The sequence below is a fragment of the Chaetura pelagica genome, unplaced genomic scaffold (genome assembly GCF_000747805.2).
Source record: "Chaetura pelagica isolate M959 unplaced genomic scaffold, ChaPel_1.0 scaffold17, whole genome shotgun sequence".
NCBI classification, from domain to species: Eukaryota; Metazoa; Chordata; class Aves; order Apodiformes; family Apodidae; genus Chaetura; species Chaetura pelagica.
The window spans coordinates 4,598,574-4,622,872 of NW_009970726.1; positions in this window are offsets into that span (position 1 = coordinate 4,598,574).

Consider the following 24,299-nt stretch of genomic DNA (forward strand, 5'->3'; position numbering starts at 1 on the left):
AACACCCTCTTTCTGCACTGAGGACCTTCAGTGCCCCTGTGCCTCCAGTGCCTCACACGAGGCCCCACACATGCCCACCACTGCCTCCAGACATAAACATCGCCCAGCATTTCTTCCCCAGTACTAGCTTATGTGAAATGTGCATCTGATCCCACAAGTGGGGAGCATATATCAACATTTATCCTGTTTCTCTATGCAGAGTTCTTTTCCGTATCCCCAAAAGGTCCAAGTATTCAGATAACTTGAAAGCTGGTTTGTTATGAAATATCCAGTCTGGATGACCATCACACAGGCCCAAAAAGCCTCCAAATCTTCAACAGTGTAAAAATGTTCAGCTGTTCCATTTCCCTGACATGAAGTCTCTCAGCAACATCTCTAAGAAGTCTGTAAGTTTGCAATGCAAAACTAGGTCAAGGTTAAAGTTAAGGTGCTACTTCTATCTGTAAGTCCCACAGTAATAAGCTTGAATTTTAAAAAGTAATGTGCATTATGAAGTTAATATTAAATAAATCACAGAATCTTCCCAGTATTTTGGAAATCTGTCCATTTTGTAGAAGATCCAAAGGAAGATCCATTGCAGAAGTATCAATCTTGTTGCTGTAAGCTGCAAACACATCACCTTTAATATTGTTTTATTTCCCTGGACATACTACGATCTAAATTTAGGAGATAAATTATTTCTGTGTGTCAGCAGCTCTTTCAGCTTCATTTAAAAACTGCAGTATCATGTTCTGTCTTTTTTTGTACAATAATTAAGCTTTTACATAGGTTTATGATGTGGAGGCACCGTCAAGCCCCACCAATGAATTTGTTATGATCTAGTCAGTAGGGATATAATATCTAGTGTTCCTTTAGATATATTGTCTGGGATACTGTGAAAAATAAATTAAAATAAATTATTCTCTTTTTCTTAACAGCCTTCCTTCATCTCTCCCTCCCCCCATAGCACAGTGCAAGGCATGTCAATACAATAATAGGGCACTGAAGGAAAAAAGAATCTGTCCTGGATCTGGCCAGATGGCATATTTCTGAGTTGTAATGTATTTGTTAAAAAGTGCAGGCTGTGAACTGGGATAAAATTAAATTAATAATTTTGAACAGAAATAGAGATTAGAGAAAGATCAGAAAAGTCAAAGCTTGTTTTTCTAATGTTATTTAAATGAAAAAGCATTTTTCTCTCAAAATTAATTTTGAAAGCCAGCAAAAGTATTTTTAAAAGGTCTTATCTCATGAAAAGTAAAAGAAATGTCTCATATGGGGTCAAATAAAGTGTTTCTTGATCAAAACTGTTTTATCCTGGATTATGCAGTTTTGCAACCGTACCAACTATGCAATTATTTAGATTGAAATAATCTTGCTCTCATCTACAAAAGTATAGAGCAAGACTAATTTCTTTAATACCAACTCTCTTACTTTTGATTCATATCAAAGTATCTCGACTAGTACCCAGAAATTTGATCAACATTAGAGCATAAAATGCAGTTTTATGCACTCTATCTAAGGCAATGAAAAGGTAGTTATAATTAAACCCTTCCTGTTTTCTTTTCATTTAATATTATTTGAAAACAGGAAGAAAGACAAGAAACAGGAACTAGAAATTATTACATCTCATGCAAGACTGGTCATTACACAAACACATAATTCTATTCATTGTTGTTAAGAGAGTTGATGAAAACCTTCATCAGTTCAAACAATCTGTGGACCGTGACTGAAACCAAGTGACGTGTCTTGGTGCTGTTAACTGCTGTGCCGGGCTGCCCATGGCTGTGCTGCATGTTAGTCAAAGTCATCGGCTGGTGCTGGGCACAAATGTAATGCAATAGGTGGCAGAATGACCCAAGGAGTGACCACAGGTGGAACTCAGGGTGACTTTGTTTGCAATGAAGAAGAAACCAGAAGCAAACACAAGATCACAAGATCACTACAGAAAGCCCACCTAATTTGATGCCCATCAGGCATCAAAGTAGACATAGAGAGTTACCTGCCCCTACATATGATGAGCATCATCTCTCTGCTGTGAAGTGACCTACAGTCTAAGAATTTCACCCAGAAATAAAACATTACTACTCCAAATTACATTTCAACAATGTAACTAGCCAGCTAATCCTATTATTCTCTTTTTGGTTTTGTTTGTTTGTTTGGTTTTTAACATATTGATTTAGAAAAACATTAGAGATCAGCATGGAGTATTATCGTGACCACAAGACAAGTTCCTGGCTGCAAACAGACACTTTCCCTTCCTCTGTGGGAGCCCTTTAGAGGAGGAGAGACTGAATACAGGTGTTTTAAGTTTTGCACATTTTGGCAGCATGTGACAATCTGCTGGGCAGGTTAGGTCAAGGCCCTGCCAAAGGCACTCTCATGACATCTGTCACCCTTCCCCAGAAGAGGGGATGCCCACTTCTCTTGATGCAGTCCTTCAATCTTGGGGGCTTGGTTTCTCTTCATGCAATCAGTGACTCAAGGGAACCTGAATCAGCCATGAGCAATCTGATGTTCTTGTCCTGACTCCCAGTTACTCTACTTCAGTCAGCTTTCAGCAGTTCCTCTCCTTTCCTAGACTGCCTTACCAGCTGTTGCCATGCACATTTAAAAATGAGCTATTAATTTCTGGCTTTTTTAACCTTTCTCTGTAAACTAGTCCCCCTAGTACCTCCTTGATACTATAAAAAACCCAAACATTGTTTTTCTCTTCCTTTTTATTAGCAACATTGCTGAGATTCTAGAAGGACATTTTGCTTGTGTCTTTTCTGCTGGTTACTGACATTAATCTTGGCTGCACTTTCTCATATTTCACTTTTTCCTTTCCCCTCTCTTTTCCCCACATCCTCCTCTGCTGTTTACTGTCTCTGTTAATGAGAGGGCAGCTCTTGGAAGGGACCTGGGTTTACCTCCAGCTCACCAGCATATATCAGGGTGGGCCATTCAGCTGCCATGGGCAGAAAGGCTCAGTGCTCAGGCCAAGCAGGAGCCTGGCAAGCCCCAACAGGTCCCTCTGTCTGCAGTATTGTGGGCCAAGATTCTGGAATGCTCTGCAGAATAAGCCTGCTGCAGAGTTTATATATAGCCTAGCACTTGGCCCATCAGAGGGGATGGTTGAAACTACAGACATTGGGTGGGGAATATCCTGTTTTGTGCGTTTCTCTTTATTGCACCTTTCAATACCTCATTGCTGGGAGCCTTTTCTCCTGCCCCTCCCACCCAGGAAAATACACAGGGTCAAGTCTGGCTGGTCTGTTTGTGCGTCCTCAGCCAGGGAGGTGATGTAGCCCAGGGCTGAGCACACACAAGGTGATAGTTGAAGGAGCAGGTACTCCCCAGCCCCCAAACCATTTTGTCCAAAACCACATGTTGGTCAGGGAAAGGAGCTCTGAGGAGACGCAAGGAGCACCCCATCTCCCACCTCTGACCTCTGATTTTCGTGGTCGTCCAGGCCTTATGCCACATGGTCCTGTTATCTGAGTTAGTCTTCAAAATCTCACAGCTCAGGAGAAACCAGGGATGTGCAGGAGGTCAGCAAAGAGGAACATCTGAAGTGGAGACCCAGACCAAAAGTACAGGTGAGTGATAGGGTTGCAAAGGGCTTAGACTGAGTTAGATAAGAGACAGGTAGGAAGGCAGGTCACGGGATGATTTCAGAGGAGGCTGGTGCAGTGAATGCAAGAGAGGGGGACAAGGTGGGCAGCAGCATTTTTGCAGTCTGATGAGAGAGAGATGTGCCAAGAGACACAAGAGCGGGGACTTCCAGCCAACAAGCTGGGAGAAACTGCAATTCAAATCTAATGGATGTAGGGCTGGAGGCAAAGGAACATGAATGTCATTTTTCTAAATCCCAGACTAAGAACTGGATTCCTCAAGAAAGCCTTGGGATTAACTGATAGCACCACACAAAATGCGCAGACATAGCTTACATTTTTCTCAGGCTTTAACTACCTTAATATCTCACATAATAGGAGGATGATGGGAAAATTTAAACACCCAGAAGCCTTTGGAGTTTGAAAAGCTCTCCCAGTACTTAATTAGAGCTAGTTATTGAATCCAGAAAGTGCTTTCTCTATGGGCTTTCACTTTTTAATTGTTTCTTTCACCTGCTGTGCTCCATAATGCAGTTCACACTGTTCTGTGGGAGCCACAGGATCCCTTCTACTGGGAAAGACCATCTTATCTTTTGCCAGACATTTCAAAGAAGGTACGTTCTTCTCCAGGACTGCAGCATACTGAATCAGCTAGGGCCAGGCTCAGCTAGAGGACATGGCTGTCAAACCCCATGCCTGGCCTCTGCAAGCTGAAGTTTTCCTATTCAATCAAGCAGAATGATGAACTTTTCAGAACTAAGCAGCTTAACATGTCCCATGAAGACAGTTAACATCTTGTGAGATTTTAGTTTCAAGTTCATCCTCTGGGGAGAAATAACCAAAGCAACAGCCAAAATTTTATGCCACACGGTATTTTTTCAATTAAATTATCTTAAACTGTTTTGCTTTCTTTACCATTTTTCTTTTTAAAATGGAAGAATATTATATAATATAAAAATATAAATATTATATATTATATAAAATATAATATATTTTCTCTCATACAAGGAAAGGCTGAGACAGCTGGGACTCTTTAGCCTCAAGAAAAGAAGGCTGAGAGGAGGCCTTGTTAATGTCTATAAGTATCTAAGGAGTGGGTGCAAGGAGGTTGGAGCCAGACTCTTTTCAGTAGTTCTCAGTAACAGGACAACAGGCAACAGGCACAAGCTGGAACATAGGAAGTTCCATTTAAATATGATAAGAAACTTCTTTACTATGAGGGTGACAAAGCACTGGAACAGGCTGCCCAGGGAGGTTGTGGAGTCTCCTCTGGAGGTATTTAAACCCTGCCTGGATACAGCCCTGAGTAATGTGCTCCAGGGGATCCTGCTTTAGCAGGGGAGTTAGACTAGATGATCCCTGGAGGTCCCTTTCAACTCTGACAGTTCTGTGATTCTGTCGATATCTGAGCATATATCAGTAATTTTAAAGCTGACAGTGAATTAAATATCAGATACCCCAAATGTTCTTTTCTACGTTTTTATGCATAGCATAAAAAGGGGAGAGTGGTATCCCTAATTGGAGCAAGTAGAACCAAAAGGTCATTAAATAAAAACATCTCACAAAGTGAATTTCCACTTCCTAACTACAGGTAGTCATAGATTTCCTTCTAAAAACCACAGGATTAAAGAAAACTCAGGGTATATGTAGGACCATTTATGGTTGAGCTCACAAGAGGTGAGGGAGCTGTGGACACAGACTGAACTGCTGACGTATCAAGTGAGCAGCTCATGACAGCTTCTTTCTCCTGCCCTAGGAGTCCTTACTCTACCTGTGTGCCCTGGAGAAGGCTGGGGAGTGGATGTAAGAGGAGCAGAGGTGCTGCTCCTGACAATTTTAGCTCTAAGGAAGACTTAAGAGGAAAATCATCAGAGTGCTGACATTCAGTTATCCTGTGCTCTGTATAGCAGAGAGTACCTGAAGTTTCTTATCAGCAGGTCACTTTAAACACAGACTGTGCAGACAGACTCTGTCACTCCCATGTCACTCTTGAGACAGGAGGCAGAAAGGAAAGGACAGAAAGGACAGAAAGGATGGAAAAGGATGGAAAGGACCTCTGTCCCTCAGGGTAACTGACTGCTGCCCTCTAGGTTTTCCCGTCCCTGGAACGGGGGCTGCATTTTTAAAATTTATAATATTCTTCCTCACTTCTCTCCCTGGGGATTTTGGAGTCCGCTGGCCTGTTAATCCCTGTACTGGTGGGGATCTTCTGCTGGCTCCTCTCCTTTGTGTGTTAAGACCATGCGTGTCTTTGTCCTCCTCCTCTGCAACTGTGCTACTGCACCATCCCTCTCTTTCCTAGCAAACGTTGGGACGCTCACAGAGATGCTTTCTGCAGTCAAGTGTGAACACCCTGAGCACCTCAGAACCTCACTTCACTTCAGCATCTGGCTCCTTTTCTGTCTCTGTCTCTCTCCTTCCCAAGGGTACTGCTGTCACTGCCTTTAGTGGCAATGGTCACATCCTTTATGTGTTATTTTCTGCAGCCCCACACAGATGCACCAGCACCTGGGGCAGAGCCCGATACCACAGAGCTGGCCATGGGATTAGGTCCTGTGTTGAGCCTGGCTCTGGTTATCTCTCTGCAGAGGGACAGGCAGGATTTACATGACATGGATGTAGAGCATCAGAGCCTAGTGGTCTTCAGATGAGCTTGTCTCCTTCAAGCCCATTTTGTAGCAAAGTGGAAGGAGAGGTGCACATATAATTAAAATAGCCTCATTTATGCATCTGCTTTAGGATGGATTGAGTTGTGTCCCAGATTTACCAACTACAGATACTCAGATTGTGGTGATCAGCTCACATAAATATGTCTATGAGACTGGCAGATGAACCACAACCTGTGAGACAAGTTGCTCTGAAACTGTGTGGTTAACTCAGCTATCTCTTGAGACAGGTCTTCTGCTTCACTTTATATGAACTCAAGGCAGGTTAACTATAAATTAAAGCATATTCTTATATTAAATAAGAGCACTCATGAAACACATGGCACTAGGTTAAACTAAACTGATGCATATTCTTATGTAGATAAGGTATGTGATGTTATGTTTGATCTGTTAATTACGAACAACTGATTAGATTGAAGTAATCTTCTGCAATTAAAAAAAATACACTCGAGACATGCAAAACAGCTCTCTCCCCTACAACCAGCACAATATCAAGGCCAGTCTGTCCAGGTGGTCAATCTCATAACTAACCAAGAATTTTCTCATGGGTTTTTTTCCCCCCTTCTTTGTTTTTAAACTTTCTTGCTTGATGAGCAGCAGTTACTGCCCACACACTGTTCACAGTTCAGAACTGGAGCCATGTCAGTTAACTCAGAAATGCCCCGGTTGTCTCTGGAATAACACTTCTCTAGACAGAAGGACAAGGAATTGTCATTTTGGCCATAAATCCCATGCATGGACAGCGACTTAGAGAAAAGTCAAGACTGGAGGTTTTTAGAAAATTTAAAATGCTTTCTTTAAAAGCCACACCAGTGTCACCAGAGGGGCAGCTTCTGGGGACAAATCAAGCTAACTCAAGGCTCAGGGAAGAGTGTAGATTTGTTTTAGAAAACAATCCCATAAGCCTCAAAGCTTGCCAAGTCTCCCTTGCTGTGACAGCTCAGGTCAAATTCAGGTGAGTTGGCTATAAAATGAGAATGACGCACCTGATGAAACACATAAAAGACGCTGATCTGTGTGAACTCCCACCTCGGTGTATTGAGTTCACAGAGCAGCGCACAATAGCGAAGGGATCTGAAAGGGCTGTGTTCACACAGTTGCACAGATACCCTTTCAAAGAGCAGGCTGTCAACAGGCAAAAACATGAGAACTGGGCTGAAAGACAAAATTCTGGAAGTCATCTCTGCCTCCCAAGCTAGACAGGCTGTATCTGCTCTTCCCATGGCTGCCCCTGGATCTGCTCTCACCATCCTCTGCAAACACTGAACACAACCCCTGTCCAAAGTTCAGCATTTCTAGTGGGAGATGTCCCTACCCATGCAGGGGGGTTGGAACTGGGTGATATTTAAGGTGCCTTCCAACCCTAACCATTCCTATGGTTTTCATGCCTTCCACTCCTCTGCAAGCTCATAAACCATAGTCAGGGCTGTTTCAGGCCATCAGACATGGAGGCCAGCAGCAGCAAGACACAGGGCTGGCAGCAGCATGATGAAAATTTTGACTGCACATTACAGTTCCTATGAAAACAAGCCTCTGGGGAGTAATCTCATTATAGGTAACTATAGGCCCATTATCTCCCTATACAAGTTTACTCCCTGACTGTTACCTCACTAGTTTCTTGCATGCTGTGAACCTGTTGTTTCTCTCATGGTCTTTTGCCTTACATTCCAATTATAAGTGGTTTTGGGCAGGCACCATCTTGTGAAGATGTTTGTCTGGAGGGACCTACTCTGTTTGGAAGTGCTGCTGTATTACAAGCAGAAAATAGGCATCCTATCCTTTCTGAGGAGTCCTGGACTCTGAGGTGCCTATTCAAACTGTGCTAATGTATCTAAAATATTGTGAGGTACCTGCCAACACAAAGTCATCCAGGAGGAGAGAGTACATGATTTTCATGATGGCAGGTGAGTCCCAGACCATTACATCAACTCAGAATGACTGATGGTGGATGGGTGGGCAGTATCACTCACATCTCACACTTGTGTGAAACAGAAAGAATGATGAGAAGAAAGCGCATTCAAGAAACTCAGCTCTTCAGCAGATGATGCTGGGAGCAGCATGAAAGGCTTCTTGCTGAGGGGCCTCACACACAAGCTACAGAGGTAGCAGTGGGGGGCTAACAAAAGTAGCATAGGTTTCCAAGCAAAAATGGTCTCAAACACAGAGATACAGGCAAAAATAAAGGGATCAAGCTTGTAAGTGGATGTGATGAAAAGATACGTGAGGAAAAGCTTGAACCTGAGAAAGGAGAGACAGCCAGTGGGGAGACTGCCAGGGCCTCAGTTCCATGGATGCATGGTCAGTGACTGATCTGCAAGACAAGTGCAACATCATTTTCCATGACTGTGACTAGAGAAATGAGTAGAAATTAAGAGTTTATTGGGGGAGGGGAAGGGGAGGGGGGCAGGGGTCAGACCTAACTTTTAATCTACAACAGATTGAAAGGGTTTAATGGGTTAAAAAAGGGGAGAGGAAGAAGAAGTATGGAAGGAGGTGAAGAGACAGTGAGGAACTTAGTGGAGGACTGACTCAAATTCCTTCTAAGAACATTAAGAGAAAATGAGATTCCCACCCTATTAAGAAAAATTGCCATCATCACCACCTCACTGAGAGATTTTTGCTTTGAGGAATATGATCTATAAAAATGAGCATTAGAGCATTACACGAGGATAGGTTTTCTTCCTCTTCTGTTATCACTAAAGCCCTTAGAAAAACTAAGGCAAAGGGCATAGCCCATAACTCAGTCTATAAGGTGGTCTATTTGCCTGGAAAGATCACTCAATTATCCCCCAAAACAGACCTATAAAAACAGACAGCCTTTGAGGGCAAGCAACCCAGGAGACAGTCTTCCTGGAAAAGACATTTTTATGCTACCAAGAATGACCATAAGCACACCTACTCAGTGCAAGGCTAAACGTGTCTTAGATTTCTCCATGTTCTAGATAACAGGATTGATCTTAATTAAAGCACAAAGTAGACTGAGCCAGAGCATGAAGAGTTTATCTTCAGGCAGCCTGCTAGGCAAGGTAACACTGTCAGTTCACCTGCAGGCACAGCAGGGACCCATCAGGGACCTGGCAGTGATGACAGCCCAGACTCTATGCAGCAGCAGAGACATTCCCTTAATAAACATACTCCTCATATGTACATACCAGACCTACCTAAACGGCATCTCCACCAATACATGCACCATCTGGCACAGGCTACAGCAAATACATACCAACAGAGGGAATTAGGTAGCTCCCAAAGGTGTGGGAAGCCTAGGCTTAGAGCTCACAGGGTGGGAAGAGACACCCTAAAAAATAATGACAGTCCTTTCCCTTATGGCTCCTTGCTCAGGGGCATCTAGGCTTCAGCAAACTGACAACTAGCCCATTAAGAGGGAATGAAGGTCATAGTTTCCTAGCACGGGCATTTCTTACTGTCGCTGGCCAAGCAAGAGGGTAAAACAGACTCTCAAGTGTCAGCTGCTAGGGGTACCAAAGAATAAGTTTACATTTGAAAGTGTATTTATAATATGAGGCCACTGAAAAGACCTTGTGGCAGTGAAATCTAAATGTTTCACTAATGAAAGAACAGCAGATGAATAATCACAATAAAAGTGTCTGTTACCATGGGATAGGGAAATAGAAACACAATGGGCACTTGATGAGTGGCGATTAGTCTGGCTCCACAGACTATTTGGGAAATAGAGAAAAAGAATGGATTGTATTAAAAGCCGAAGTAAAAACACTCATTTGGGAAGCTTAGATCAATGAAATTAAGGATGGCTACACCAAAAAGAGATGCTGTCTCTGTGGGTCTATGGTTGAAGTGAACCTTTTAAATACCAGTCATGTCTATGAGCCTGTAATTACAGGGTGTCAGGCATCACAGGGATGCTGAGGGCTTGAACACAGACGCTGCATACCTCCCACATGGTCTTTTCTAATTCTGTACAATTGTTCAGCTTTATTGCTTTATTAATACATTCCCCAAACCTTGCCCAGATATTCCTAACTTAGAGATTGCTATGACACTCACTGCCTGAAGGGGACTCAATAGCTGATGCAGAACTAACTTGCCCAGTGTTTAGTCTCTCAGAGCAGAGCATCTGGCTGACTGCTCCAGGAGTGACTGGAATCCTTCTGAAGTCTCCCTGTGTAAAGTGGGACCTCTTGGCCTAGAAGCAGCCAAGGATGAAGCAAAGGCAAAGGAAATGGATGTGAAAGTGTCAAGTCATGCCTGGAACACACATGCTGACACAACTGGGAAAGTCCAAGCTGAGATTGTGAATATGGAAGAACAGACAAATACTGGAGCAAATGCTCCTCTTTGGAGAGAGAGGTGATCAGCAGCAGAACAGACACAGCCAGGGGATCACAGAGCCAGCAGTTCTGAGGAGCTTTCCTAGGCATGGTGGACACAGGCTCTCCTGTCCCCATAATTTTGGTTAGTCACCCCTGCTTCAGCCATGGGGCATCTGCCAAGCCATGACATTGGCTTTGAAGAAAAAGCCACGGCAACACACAGTCTTCTCCCAGGGGGTACAGTAGTGGCTTTGCTTCACTGTTGGGATAAGCAAACTACAGGATGGGAATGAAAATAAATGGAAAGAGGCAAAACAGGTAATACAGTAAGTTGATAAAAATTACTGTTAATTCCATATAGGATTGTAATTAAAGGGAGCAGAGCCATCATACCTGAAGTGCTGTGTAAGGAACCCAGGAAGATAATTTGCCTAAGAGAAGGGCAGGGACACTTTATACAACTTCAAAGGAAAGAGGCCCTGAGAAAGATATTAAAGCTTTTCCACGTATACCAAGTACAATTCAAGTGAAACCATCCATATTAGCAGCACAGAGAAAATTGTCCTCTCTTGCTACGGCAGTAGATTTGTTCAGGCTGCTAAGAAATCACACACACCCACTTCCCAATGTACTTTAGATTATATTTCTCATGACTGTTGGCTAAGATTAGTAGAAAAATAAGATATCCAGAAGAAGTCTCTCAGCAAATACGGTAGTGACACAGTAAAATAGTGGGAAACACTTTACTGGGAGTGACTGGGATTTTAAAAAAGAATATAATTTTTTAATGAAATACACTCAATTATAACTTCTGTGGAAAACAAAGTCTAATGAGCAAAGCTATTACTGAAGTATGCACCAGACTCTGATCCAGATAAAGCACTATTACTTTGATACAGCTCTGATCCAAGCATGGACTGGCACCAATACTGGGCTAGAAACCAACAATATCTGTTTGATGAGAAAAACAAGCTTAGGCCAAGCAAACACTGAAATGTTTTAGAGTTGGTAAATAAATGCAAGAAAAGATAAAAAGATAGGGAGACTCAAACTGAAAAGTTGGATTTAACCCCTAATGGAACACTTCACTTTGGTGCATTTAATCCCTGAAAATCGGTTTGCTTTTCTTTTTGAAGTACAGATGGGTTATTGGATAAAAACAAAATTTCTGATGAAAAGAATAAACAAAGTTCTGTTTGAAATATCAAACCAAAAAGTTTTCTGTCTTTTCTTCTAAATTACATCACAGTGTGCCAGAAAGTAAACTTTCTCCAAGAACAAAAGTACTTCTTATTTAATTTATGTGATCTAAATTCATCAAACCTTTCATCAATTTAAACCCGTCCTTCAGAACAAATTTCCTGTATGTAAAGAAAAAACCCTCCACTCTAGTTAACGCATTCTGACATTTTGCCCAACAAAAAACCAATAAAGGGAATTTCTACACTATAAAAATCTCACATCAGAGAAACTGTAGGTACATACAAATGAAGAGATGGGAGAAAAAATGGTTGATGGTTGGCTGAGAAAGGCTGTGCTCAACTTCTGGCTTTAATGGTTTTCAAGAGCAGTGGCACAGCCATCTCTGTGCAGGTTCTTGGGAGGTGATTTTTTCTAAGCAAGGAGTCTGTGGTGGATGTTGCGTTTAATTTTGATGCCTTTGGCTGGGAAATTATGGGGCAAACATCACTTTAGAGGGCTCTGGCTATTGCCAGTCTCTAGAGCTTGGTGAATTGCTTCTCTGGTTTCCTCATCTCCACATGATGTATGGACCACTCACCCTTGTCCTGAGCTCTCTCTATTCTCCTCAAAGGTAAGCAGATGGCAGCACAGCAGCTCCAGCACTATTTCTCCTACCAATCCAACAGAAATTCTGGGAGTCACAGAGACATGCAAGGCCTGGTCCTCTTCCTGGACCCAGGTGGACCTCCAGAGGCTCAAGATCTGGTGTTTCATATTACAATATGAGCCCTAATTTCATCCTCCTCAGGAAGTCTTTATTCCCAGAATGCTGGTTACAGATCCATTTGGACTAAAGAGTGTAAGCTGATCTCTGAGCTGCCAGTGCCTGCAATGCATAACCACTTCCCACTCTAAAAGGAACCATCTGACGTCAAGATTTGGGTGATAAGAGTATGGAATGCATTAGACATGGAAGAGCTGACATACACAGAGCAACAACAACAAGGAGATTACCTTGATATGGTTGCCCTTCTAGCGTATGTGGATAAGGAGAACTCTTAATACCTAAAAAGCAGAGACTTAATTCCTTTTGCTTTTGCTAATAAATGTCCTGCCTTTTTCTCTATAAGAGCATCACCCTCTGCAGCAGATTCAAACAATAAAAAAAAAAAAGCACAAGAAAACTGCTGTAAAAGGGGTAATAGATGATTGCCCCAACTCACAATGTCCTGCCCTTTCAAGCAGTGTTGGTTTTATTATTAAAGATAATTATCTTCTTGGTTGTTTGCTAACAAACATTGTAAAGCCTGCACTCTATGCCTTTGGAATAGAGTACAATACAAAAAATGTGATGGTTTATCATTAAATCAGATCTTAGGTGAAGCCCAACAGCATGCCCAGAGTGAAGTGTGTGAGTAGTCATGGCAAAATCTGTTGGCAGGGTGAATTGTGCCCAGGTTAATGATTCTGGCTGTGCCAAGGAAGAACCTGGTACTGGAGGGGGAAATTAAATAACGTATTTTTGTACTTTCCTGTATGCTTTTCACTTCAGTCTGCAGCACATGGCTTTGCATGCTTTATATTTGCAAAACACAACTCTTTTGGAAAGCTGAAGGCATGTCCAGAAGGTAACAAGATCACTTATGGCCATTTGGGTAATTTCTGGCACCCCATCTGCTCTCCATTACCAGTGTCTCGATGCACCAAATTCACAGTATCAACCCCCTCTCTGCACATCAGAAGTCAAAGCCAGCCCCTGTTTTTAGAAATCAGGGCTTCCTCATCCCTTGCTGCAGTTGTAATGGATAACATGACATGCTGTAGTAAGACCAAGGCTTGTGGAGTCACCATGCAGGAGAAGCCTGTGCTGGCCAGAGCTGGGTGAGGGTTTGCAGGGTGACCAGACCCAGCTGCAGGAGGGTCTCTCTCCTACTGCAAGTGGACGTAAGACAGCAGCAATTGGGTGTCCTGCTACCCTTTGCCTGCAGCTGAATGCTAAGGGCCTGATTCAGTGACCTATAGTGCTGGCAAAGGCAAGAAATGTGAGTTAAGGCATCAGAGTCTGGCCTCAGCACTAAGGAAAGCAGACTAAAGGTTGTGAAGGAAATATCACCCTGCACCATGTGTGTACCATCCAAATTCTTACCTGTAAGATAAAGTGGGTGTCTGGGCTGACTGCTGCTGCCCCATGGAACCAGAGGACTGACCTTCAGGTCAGCTGAGCTAAGCAGCAAAAGGCTGGCTCAGGAGCACAAGAAAACAGCTCTAAAGGAGCAAAATGAAGATAAGGTGAGTGGCAGATACATGGGACAGATACCTGCAACTAATCTGAGATAATCCTCTCAAACTGCATGAAGAGACTCCCCCAGAACACTTATAGGAGGTGATCTGAACATGTATCCTTTTGCTGCCAGGGTGCTCTTCAAGTGCCAACATGGCTTGGAAAAAATGGTATTTCCTGAGAAGTCTTAGAGGCAGGATGGAAATTCCCACACCATGGTGATGCTAATTGGGAGGACAGAGCTGTTTCTCCTTTCAAATAAACTTTATCAGCTCAGCTCAAGCACTTTTGGTTTTTGTTTTTGTTTTTTTCCTAAAGAATCCAATGCATGTTGCCCTTCCTTTTTTCTTGGGTGATGGAAAAGGGACATTTCCCTAGACCCATGCATCAGTCCTGATAAGAATGCTTTGAAATTCATGAAATTCATTGTGGCCATAAAATTTGCTCTTCCACCTTCTAAGAATATTTTAAGATGCAAATACTCCTGATAACCAAAGGTGTCAGGACCCAGAAACCAGCAAGAGTTCTGTAAAATCCAACATGTTCTGCATTTGTAAAAGTTACCTTAAAAATCCAAGGGAAACTGAACCCATCAGAGACACTGGTGCAGGTATTTGCTGTACAGGGAACTGATCATGTCTCGTTTGGTAGGTACCTCAACTGCAAGTGCATGAAAAGAGCCTTTAATTAAATAATGACAGGTAGAGTGTTTAATCTTTTTGTTGTTTTGTTTTTTTTCCAGAGGAACTGATTTTGAAAGTCTGATCAATAATATTGTGAGCATTTTTCCAATGGCGTTTCATTTTTAATTTGAAGTGAGGATCTTGTATAAATTATCATAGAAAAACTTATTCAATGAATGAATGCATTAAAAGCATTTTTTAAAAAGGCCAAAATTATATTCTTCCATAAAAATAAACTATGATAATATTTGCAGAAAATACCCTGAAATAAGTTTTCCCTCACACACACCTTTTTACCAAGATCACTATCAAACAACAAAGTAGCTTAATATTACACAAGACATTCCTGAAGTAGGCACAGATTTATGGAGGTCTCAGTAGCTTTTAGCTAGCACTGCCAACTCTCACAGCATTTAATGCTTTTTTTCTGAATCCTCTGATCCTGAATTGATATAATTAATTGAGAAGATTTGTTTTCTCAGGCCTTCAAAGTTATCAGAAGCTGGAAACCTTGCAGCTGAAAAAGTATAAAAGCAAAAGGCAACAACAAACTATGAAATTAAGTAATGGTAAAAAGTCTCATGAGTTTTGGGTGCAGCTCCTGATTTCTGAATGCCTGCCTGGGAATGCCTTGCCTGGCCCTTGACAGGACTCACCAGGTCAGGGAAACACAGCTGTACTGTGCTGGCCAATATTGAAGTCTCTGCTTCCAGAGTAGGGATATACTTTGGTTTCATCTCCAGAAGAAAGCTGCATGAAAGCTGGGCTTGCCTGGGCGCTGCAGCTTGTTAGGCAGGGGATACATCTGGACCAAGGTACAAGGAGACCATGAGTGATGCCTGCACACCAGGACTCTGCTCCATCACAAAAGCCAGACAACACACAAGCTTTCCCTTTTCTGCATTAGTCCTCCAGCAGCTAAACATCTTAAATCATTAAACTGTTTTCTGATTGTTTTCTGAACTACGCAAGAACATCATTATTCTGGTCTCGCTACACATGCACAGAGCACAGATGCCTAAATAGCCTCATTCATAACAAGGGCATCACATTTCAAAGACAAGTGAGGCCCAGATGACTTTTTAAATTCAATTCCCCTCTGTGTGCCTCTCTCAGGTGCTTATATGAATTAAGCCCCTAATCTTCTGAGCTTTGCCCACCATATGTTATTAGAGCAATTGGTTTTGCAGGGATATCTTTGATTTCATTAAAATAACTGGTGGTCAGAATTGTTCTTTTAGGACTCTTAGTAACTGATGTGTTCTGTTCCTTCCCTATACATCCTCAACCCAAATCCTTCAAAACCTGTAGGTAGGAGATATAGTCCATTCTCCAGTAAATTCTCTTTTCCAATGCTGCCTATTAATTAGGGGAAGAGCAGGAAGTCATATTTGCTATGAAAATGAGATCACAAATGAGATGGAAAAGCAGAGTGAGCTGCTTCTTGAGGGGATGCCACACCAGCAAGGCCAGTGACCTCCCCAGGATCCACCCTTGCCACCCAGAGCCCTTGCTCTTCCATCATCCGCCCCACTCCTCACACCTGACTGCGTGGGGTGAGCTGCACACCGGGAGCACGACCAGCCCCATCTCAGGAACACCCTCGTGCCCTGGGCTGGGGACAGGCACCTTAGCTAACAGGCAGCTTTAGAAGTAAAAAGATTTTAGTAAAAAAATTCTGGAGAAACTGCAATGCTGCACTTTGTTCCACAGAGTTCCTCACCTCTGGCCCCGTTTAATGCTATAATTACTCTCTTAAATTTCTCTTTATTTAACGTCACTCAGTCTGTCTTCTTTTGTTACCATTTATTTAACTAAAACAGGCAGAGGCTGATATTGAAGGCAGGCATGGAGCCAGCATGTTAAAACCTGCTTTCAATTTAAGGTTCTGGGGCTAGTTTCCTAGCCATTACTACATTTCAGAGAAAATGAATTCTCTCAGTCAAATGACTGCTGATCTAGATCTAATTAGGGTCAGTTTCACCTAAAGATGAGTCATTTACATTCTGAATATAGGACTTCCAAATTATCCTTTTGGTTTAACGTTAGACATGAGCAAACCCATGTATATCTTTTTTACATGCCACTCAAGATAAAAATCAATGGATTTTCTTCCACAGATATCTTTCCTGGTAAAAAGATGGCAGCTGGATGAAGCAAAAAAGATACAGTTCAGGATAAGGACAAATAAGATTAAGGTCATTTGCAGAGTGTAGTTTTCTGAATTGCAGAAGAAGGGGCCTTTTCAGTACTTAACAGGGAAAGAAAAAAAAAAAAAGCTCTGAACATTTGAACTTTAAAAGGTAAATGTTTTTATCAAAAATTTCTGATTATGCTGTGCCATAGCTCTTTTTAGCAGAATACTATGGGTGGTCACAGGCATACCAGAATGACTAATGAAACAAAACAGAGTGCAGTACAAGCAACTGAAAAAAAAAAAAAAAAAAAAAAGAAGAAAAAAAAAATAAAAGAAAGAAAGAAAAAAAAAAATACAACACTACAATTGTTTAGCAGCATTGACAAATTCAAAGTCCAGTAAGGAGAAAAACTTTTTGTTAAAGATGCCAAAATCCCATCCCCTTTTCAGCTGGGAGTTATTTGTGTAGTCAGTATGTCTTGTAGTAAAACCAAAAGGACACAACTCAATAATAATGCATCTTGTAGCCTTACTTTGCCAGGAAGCCTCGAAAACATGAGTTTCTGTCACCACTCTCATTTATACCCTGCTCCCCTCTTTGGCCTCAGTTCCCTCTTACATCCGCTACATGTTTCACTAGATGACCAAGAATTAGCACTGGAGCCACATTTCTCCTGTACTCTACTTGGAGACCTGGTCCACTAGCATGATAATGCCAAGGCATTCAGCTGAAGTTAGTGGATACCACTGAGACATAAGCACTTCAGTGTCAGGACATAATAAGGCCACTAAAGTACACTGTGGAAATTAAATCTCATGCATCTTCTTATAAGATCAAATAATATCTGACATAAACTTGCCATGTTGTGTTTTAAATGACTTCTTCAGCAGAGGCACTGACATATTGACTTCCTCAGAGGAGGTGTTATCAGTAAGTTCACAAGTAAATGCTCATCAGAAGTGCAGAAGAGATCAACTCTCTGCTGTTCAGTGAGATTAAGCACAGCAGACTGCTGCTATCAGCAAGGGGAAGCTGAGTTATTTAGAGCAGCCTATGAATCAGTCAAACACCAGAAGTATCTGGCATCAGCAGGACCCTCAAGACTTTGCAGATCCTTTCCCCACAGTGTTCTCGCTGCAGAAGAGCAGTGCTAGTATCATTGCACAAGTCTGCAAGATTAATAACATCTTTCTATGTCAGCCCTTTTAGGACTGAGATACTTTTTCATTTTCACCTTAAAAAAGGGCTTTTAATTACTACCACTTGTTTTGGTGCAGATTCAAAGGAGCGGAATGAATTGCAAAACTCAGAGATGCAATGAAGCTGTTTGCAAAGAAATTGGGATAGTCCAGGGTTGTATTTCCTACATAATTTTGAATCATTACATTTTCCTCAGGGCCTGAAGCTTTTTGTTCATTTAGAACCCAGCAAAGTCAGTACTTTTGTATTTGGATTATTTCTCTGATCTGAGAAAGCCCTGAGATCCATCACTGACCACCCACAGTCACTGCCCAGCAAAGCATCAATGATATACACAGCTGGTGTCAAAGGCACAGCAGTGAAACTGTGGGCTCTGCTGACACAGCTCAGGAGCAGGTGGCTGCTAAACCCATCAGGCCCAAACTGCTTGTCCCAAGAACACAGATAGACTTCAGCTCCTCTGTTCAAACTTTTACCAAACTGTAATAGCAAATCAGGGGAAATAGCTATTTTGATGAAAACTTAAAATGCTCAGCCCCGTATCTAAAAGCTGAAAATGGGTGTTTCCATCTCCCACAGCTGTATGGCAGCGGGAGAAGAGAGTTCATGTAAGTGCCTAGGTGGCTTAGAGAGCAGCAACATGGTTTTCAGGGAAGAGGAAGGGATGCACAGTAGTCTAATTGAAGCCTTCTGAGAGTGAAAGGCTGTGGAAATTCAGTTATGGTTTTCAGCAGGATGGTTATCTTACTTTAATCAATTGCAAGCACTCACTGTTTAAACTAGCCTCTGTTAACTTTGCATGCAGTTTCTGTTCACAACAACCAAGCTCCTGCTTGGAGCCTCAGCTAATTTGAGTCAGCTATACTTCAGTAACAATAATTTCAACATTATGTCACAACCTACTCAAGAACAAAAAGTTCACCCCATGCCAAACTCATCCCTGGCTCACCACGAAACTCTGTGAAGTTATTCCAGCCATGAACTTGGCACAGAAGTGGTTTAAGTTTCCAGTCTGATCCTATTTAGCACTATGTCTGATATTCTGTTCCACATATAGTGAGCGCTTCTCACTTTGATCTTGTGAGCTGTTTATTTTATATCTGCCTTGTTATTGCGGTTCTTATTTACAAGCTGCAGCCTGGCATTGTAGTAATTGCATGTACACACGCCCAGGCATACACACAGGCACAGACTAGATCATTGCTGGACTTGATCAACTTTTACTTCTAAGAACTTTTCCATCTTCTTTCCCAAGTGTTGTCTACCCCAAACAGCACTCCAGTTTACAGAAACATTGTTAAGAAAACAGAGATGAGCATTTAAGGCTTTAATGCTGCATGTTCAGCTTAGGCAGGGCTGCAAATATGCAGATTTACCAAACAGAAAAGGCAAAAAGCTCTTTTAGAGAAAGAGGACCAAAAAAAGAGACAAAGGCCAGAGACTGAAACATTAGCAAGATGCAAAAACTGAAACCATTTGAAGTCTCATAAACAGAAGATGCCTAGGGGCAACGGTCCTTTAACTGATGGCTTCATAATAATGAACAATGACAAAAGTTTTTAATTAGCTGGTGCCTTTCATCTGAGAGATTCATCAGTACTTAGCAATAATTTGCTACTATTTTGACACCGATTCTTCTCCCAAACACAGAGCTGCTGTGTGCAAAGGAGGAGTTAGGAAAGTGTAAATTTAGAAATAACACACATCTGAACTGCAGCTGGTCAGACTTTTAAGGAAAGCTCACCAGGGCCTAAATGTCTGCCCCTAAGCTGAACTGAAACATCTGCAGTCCAAAACTCTTAACTACTTACTCATTTGTGTTGTTAAAAAGTACCCACACTCTCAGGCACCTTCTAACTCCCACTCACTTGCCTAAAACCAGAGTGTTTAGACAGGCGTGGAAAGGGCTGTTATGACGGTGAGGAGATCCATTGTAATTCAAATATACCTGGATATCAGAACAGCTTTTGATCTAGGGATAAATACAAACAAGTTGCTTCACCTGACTAAGTGTCTTTCAGACACGTAGTTGCCCGAAAGGGTGGGAGAGTGCTGTGATTTTGAAGGGTATAAGTGGCATTACATGCATGAGGAGAACACAGCAAACTTCATGTGGGAGAAGGTATGGCCAGATAAACTATCATTCAGGCATGTCCTTCATGCCCCATTCCTCATGAGGCTCTTCAAATATTCCTCACAGGCACTTTTCTCACATTCACTCACAGCTTTTGGTAATGTTCTCTGTGCTTGGAAGCCATCAGCTTGAGAGGCACTGAAGTCTAGAGAATTATTCTGGGGAGCCAGGCCTCCCCACTCCACAACCTTGGGTCCCCACTGATTCGCTGGGAAAAGATAAGCAAACAGCTTCACCTCCCTGTTTAGAATAATGATTATCTTTGTCAGAGAGCTGTCAGCTAACCTTAACTCAGGGCTTTGAAGCTGAATCATGCTAAATAGGCATGGATTCCTAGTCAGCTCCCCTTTAGCTGGGGAAAAACAGGGCTGGGATCCCCCTGGTACTGTGAAACTCCTGAAGCATGATGCACAGATAGCTGAACAACTTGGCAAAGTTTTGGCTTTGGTCCAGCTGGCCTGGTTCCTGCAGAAACTCTTCTCTCCCCTGCACCTGGTTATTGTGGGGTGAATTTGCTGGGAGCCAAGTCCAGGCTGCCTCTATGGGTGAGAGATGTTCTGTGCCTGAGCAATAGGATTTCAGGCACCCCAAAGTATGAGAGTGTGAAACATTCATTAAGGTGCTTCCAGTTGCTGCTTCCACCCGCTGTCCTCTCCACCCCCTCTGAGGGCTGGTGCCAGCAGCTCTGGCTTGATTAACTTGAGTTGATTTTGCATTCAGGTGTCTTTGCATTGAACTCCAGATCCTGTAAAATGCAGTGCAGTGATACCAAACTGGTCTGACAGGTAACCCTCTCCCATCTGCCAGCTTCTATTAGTGCTACTACAGGCAACGCTGAAGTGGTGCAGGTCCCAGACTACGAGCGTGAGGTCTGAGAGCTGCTTCCTTCCCTCATGTTTTATACTGCATGTATTGGACTGGACTGTGAATGAGAAACCATGCTGTGTGTGGAGAACCAAGCCATATAGATAGGAAGTCAAGAGAAGAATGGAGGAGGTAAACTAAACACACACTGCTTGTCACTTCTAAAGACATAGGACACATTTATTAAATTCAGGGGCACAGGAAGGGACAAAGCAACTTGTCAGAAAATGTATGGCTGTTTAACAGACCCCAGCCCAAGCAAACATGCCTTGCTGAGGAGCTAAATGAGGCAACAAGGGTTATACATAGGGATCAGTGCTAGGGAGATGAGTGCATGCCACTACCCTGTGGCTGCCTTCAAAACCTTCCTTTTGCTGCTGTGTGTGTGTCACCCCCAAATGACCACAGAACTGTGCCTTGTGCATGAGGAGCTACAGGACAGTAATTTGTTAATGTAAGACGGACTCACCTCAGTGTTCAGTTTTCTGAGACAAGAACTATTCTTCACCAAGCTGACAAGTTCAGTCTGACTTATTTATGGGAATGTGTTTCCACAGCTCATCCCCATGTCAGAAACATGTGCTAGTCTCATAATGTTTAAGTAATTAATCAACATCATGGGCCAGCCTTGACCCTCCATATATGGCTTTCTTTGGCCTGTTGAAGAGCTGGGGGGACGGGGTCACACATATTGTCACACCCAGCGTTTCAAAGCTTTGGGCTTGACAGGCTGTGTGTGTGTGTGTGCATGTGTTTGACTTCATCCAGGCTCAGTCCTGAAAGAGCTAAGAAACCTTAATTTACTATTACAGCCAACAGAAGCTACAATTACCTAACAGATTGCCTGCTCTATAGCACTTTGTGCCCCTAATTTAGACCTTGTGATACCTAAAATAATAAATAATAAAAATGCCTAGTCCCAGTTCAGGGCAAAGAGAGATAGGCACTGTTGGTGAAGGCTGCCAAAAACAGGGAAAAGTCCACTGATGTCATGTGATGACAGATACTGAAAACACACAATACATCTTTGTGGATCTGTGACCGGTAGAGTCAGGGACAAGACCCTGAACAATAATTTCTGGCCTCTAGGAAAAAAATTGTGCCCTTACAGATTAGCTCACTAAAATTCACACTCAAGATCAATAAATTATAAAACTGCTGAATAAATGGATGTAACAAATCCCATAATGCCCTGTAGGAATTTAGTATTTATCTCAGAGCTGCATGGGAAGAACCACAACCCGCTATGGCTGGAGCAGCAAGGTCCCTCCCAAGCTGGAGTGGAAGGTGTTGTCATGTCTCCCAACAAACCCCTAATAACCACACTCCAGAGCAACCTCTGATTTGTTTCTTCCACCCTTCTGCTCCTGCAGGTGGGCATGACACAGCTAAGGACATAGGAGTCACTGGACAGAGGGGGACTAGCAAAAGGTCTGATTCTGTAGCCTGTCAGAGCATCATGATACCCAGGCTCTTGCCTCTCTATTCCTGATACAGGTTGTGTGATGAGATGAACAGCCAAGAGTTTTCAAGATAAAATTCAGGAGTTCAATGACTTCACAGGAACATGAGCTTCAATTCAACCACCTGAATTCTTCTTGCTTCTTTTTTGAGGCACCTCAAGACCACCTCTAAGGGTGTCCCCCTGCATTCCTTGTGAGTTGTGGCTTTTTACTGACTTTCCATTAAATCAGTCCTATGTATTTTCATACACTCCTGTCCCAAAATAGTAGTGATCCTGCTCATGCATTTGTTCATCTCAGGATCTAAAAGGTGGTAAACATACTCAAGTCAATTTAAGACTGTGGGATCTTAATTTCCAAAAGAGTTTGCCTGCTGCTACCAAAGCCCCCAAGATGTTCTTTAGCCAGGTATGACAATGACTCAGGTAAACCCAAGAGCTCTGATTTCTTGTTACACCAGCTCATGTTTCTGTGCTGTGGCTTTCCAAGTTGCCTGACTGGACAAGTACTAGCTCACACCAGCTTCCTTTGAAGCTTTAATTTGCAGCCTGGATGCACAGGCCACAACTGGATTTACAAGGTCCAGGAAAAGACTGTAGATATTGAGGTACTTTGCTGCCCTCCCACACTATCCTGCAGGGCTCAGGGCTGCAGTTTAGCACTGGAAACTGTGAATTCACTTGGTCTGAACGGACTGAGCGATGAAAGCTCTGGATACAAATCTGCATCTCTGGTTGGGCTGGGACGTGCTAAGAACAAGAAGGGGGATCTTTAATGCTAAGTCTTTCAAGAGCCACATTAATTCAAACAACCATTTCTAATTCTCTTTTCCAACCTCTCCCACCAATCACAGGAAACGTCTCCCTCACACACTCTGCCTCACCATCCTTCCACAGCTGGTATTCACCAGCAGGAGATGAGAGGAAGAGATGCGGAACAAAATCTACATGTTTTTATGGCCAGTTGCAGGCAAGACAAGGCCTCTTCATGCTGCTCAGATGTGCTACTGGATGTCTCTGCTACAAGTCTAGCAAATAGACTGTTTTCCCATGACAAGCTGAGCTTTCCTGTTATGTGACCAGCTCTCTGCTGTACAAATCTGCTTAAAATTTTACAGTTTGACTGTTGATCCAACTCATGTAACTGGGAGATGGGCATGAAATTACTCTTAACCTTTTTTTAAGCAATCTTTGTTGAAAAATCAGTATTATTTCAATCAATATAATGCAACATTCAGGACATTTGGAGTGTCTCTTTCTAGTATCATCTGCTTTTTTTCTGTAACAACAGCTCAGTGTTGTCATAATGAGAGGCCAGACTGTATTTCTTCAAATATTCACTGCTGCATATTTCTTCTCTAGTGTGGAGCAGTATTTCTGAGACTCAACTGAAGTATCACTTGCGGCTGGTGGTCCCATAAATACACTTCACTAAAGTAAAGAGCACATTCAGGAAGGTCTCACACTCCTTTGTCAGCAGCTGATTTGGATGAAATGCTGAAAGCCAGTATCTAGGTACCTGTAAAATCAACTGCAGAATCCCAGGGCTCAAATAACTGAACTTGAGATTGAAGACCCATTACAGTCATCAGACAACCTTCCAGTGCATCAGACCCTCTTTTAACTTGTCTTCCTGTCTCAACATGAAACATGTGAAAGTACTATATATTCAACAATACAGTTTGGGTACAACAAAAGCTCCAGTAAAAAGCCTTTTAATGTCTCTTGTGTAATGCTCAGTTTTAAACATTACATCAGGGGAAGACTTTTCCTTTTGTAGGAAACAAGGATTAAAGTGCTCAAGAACAAAATAGTTTTCAGAACT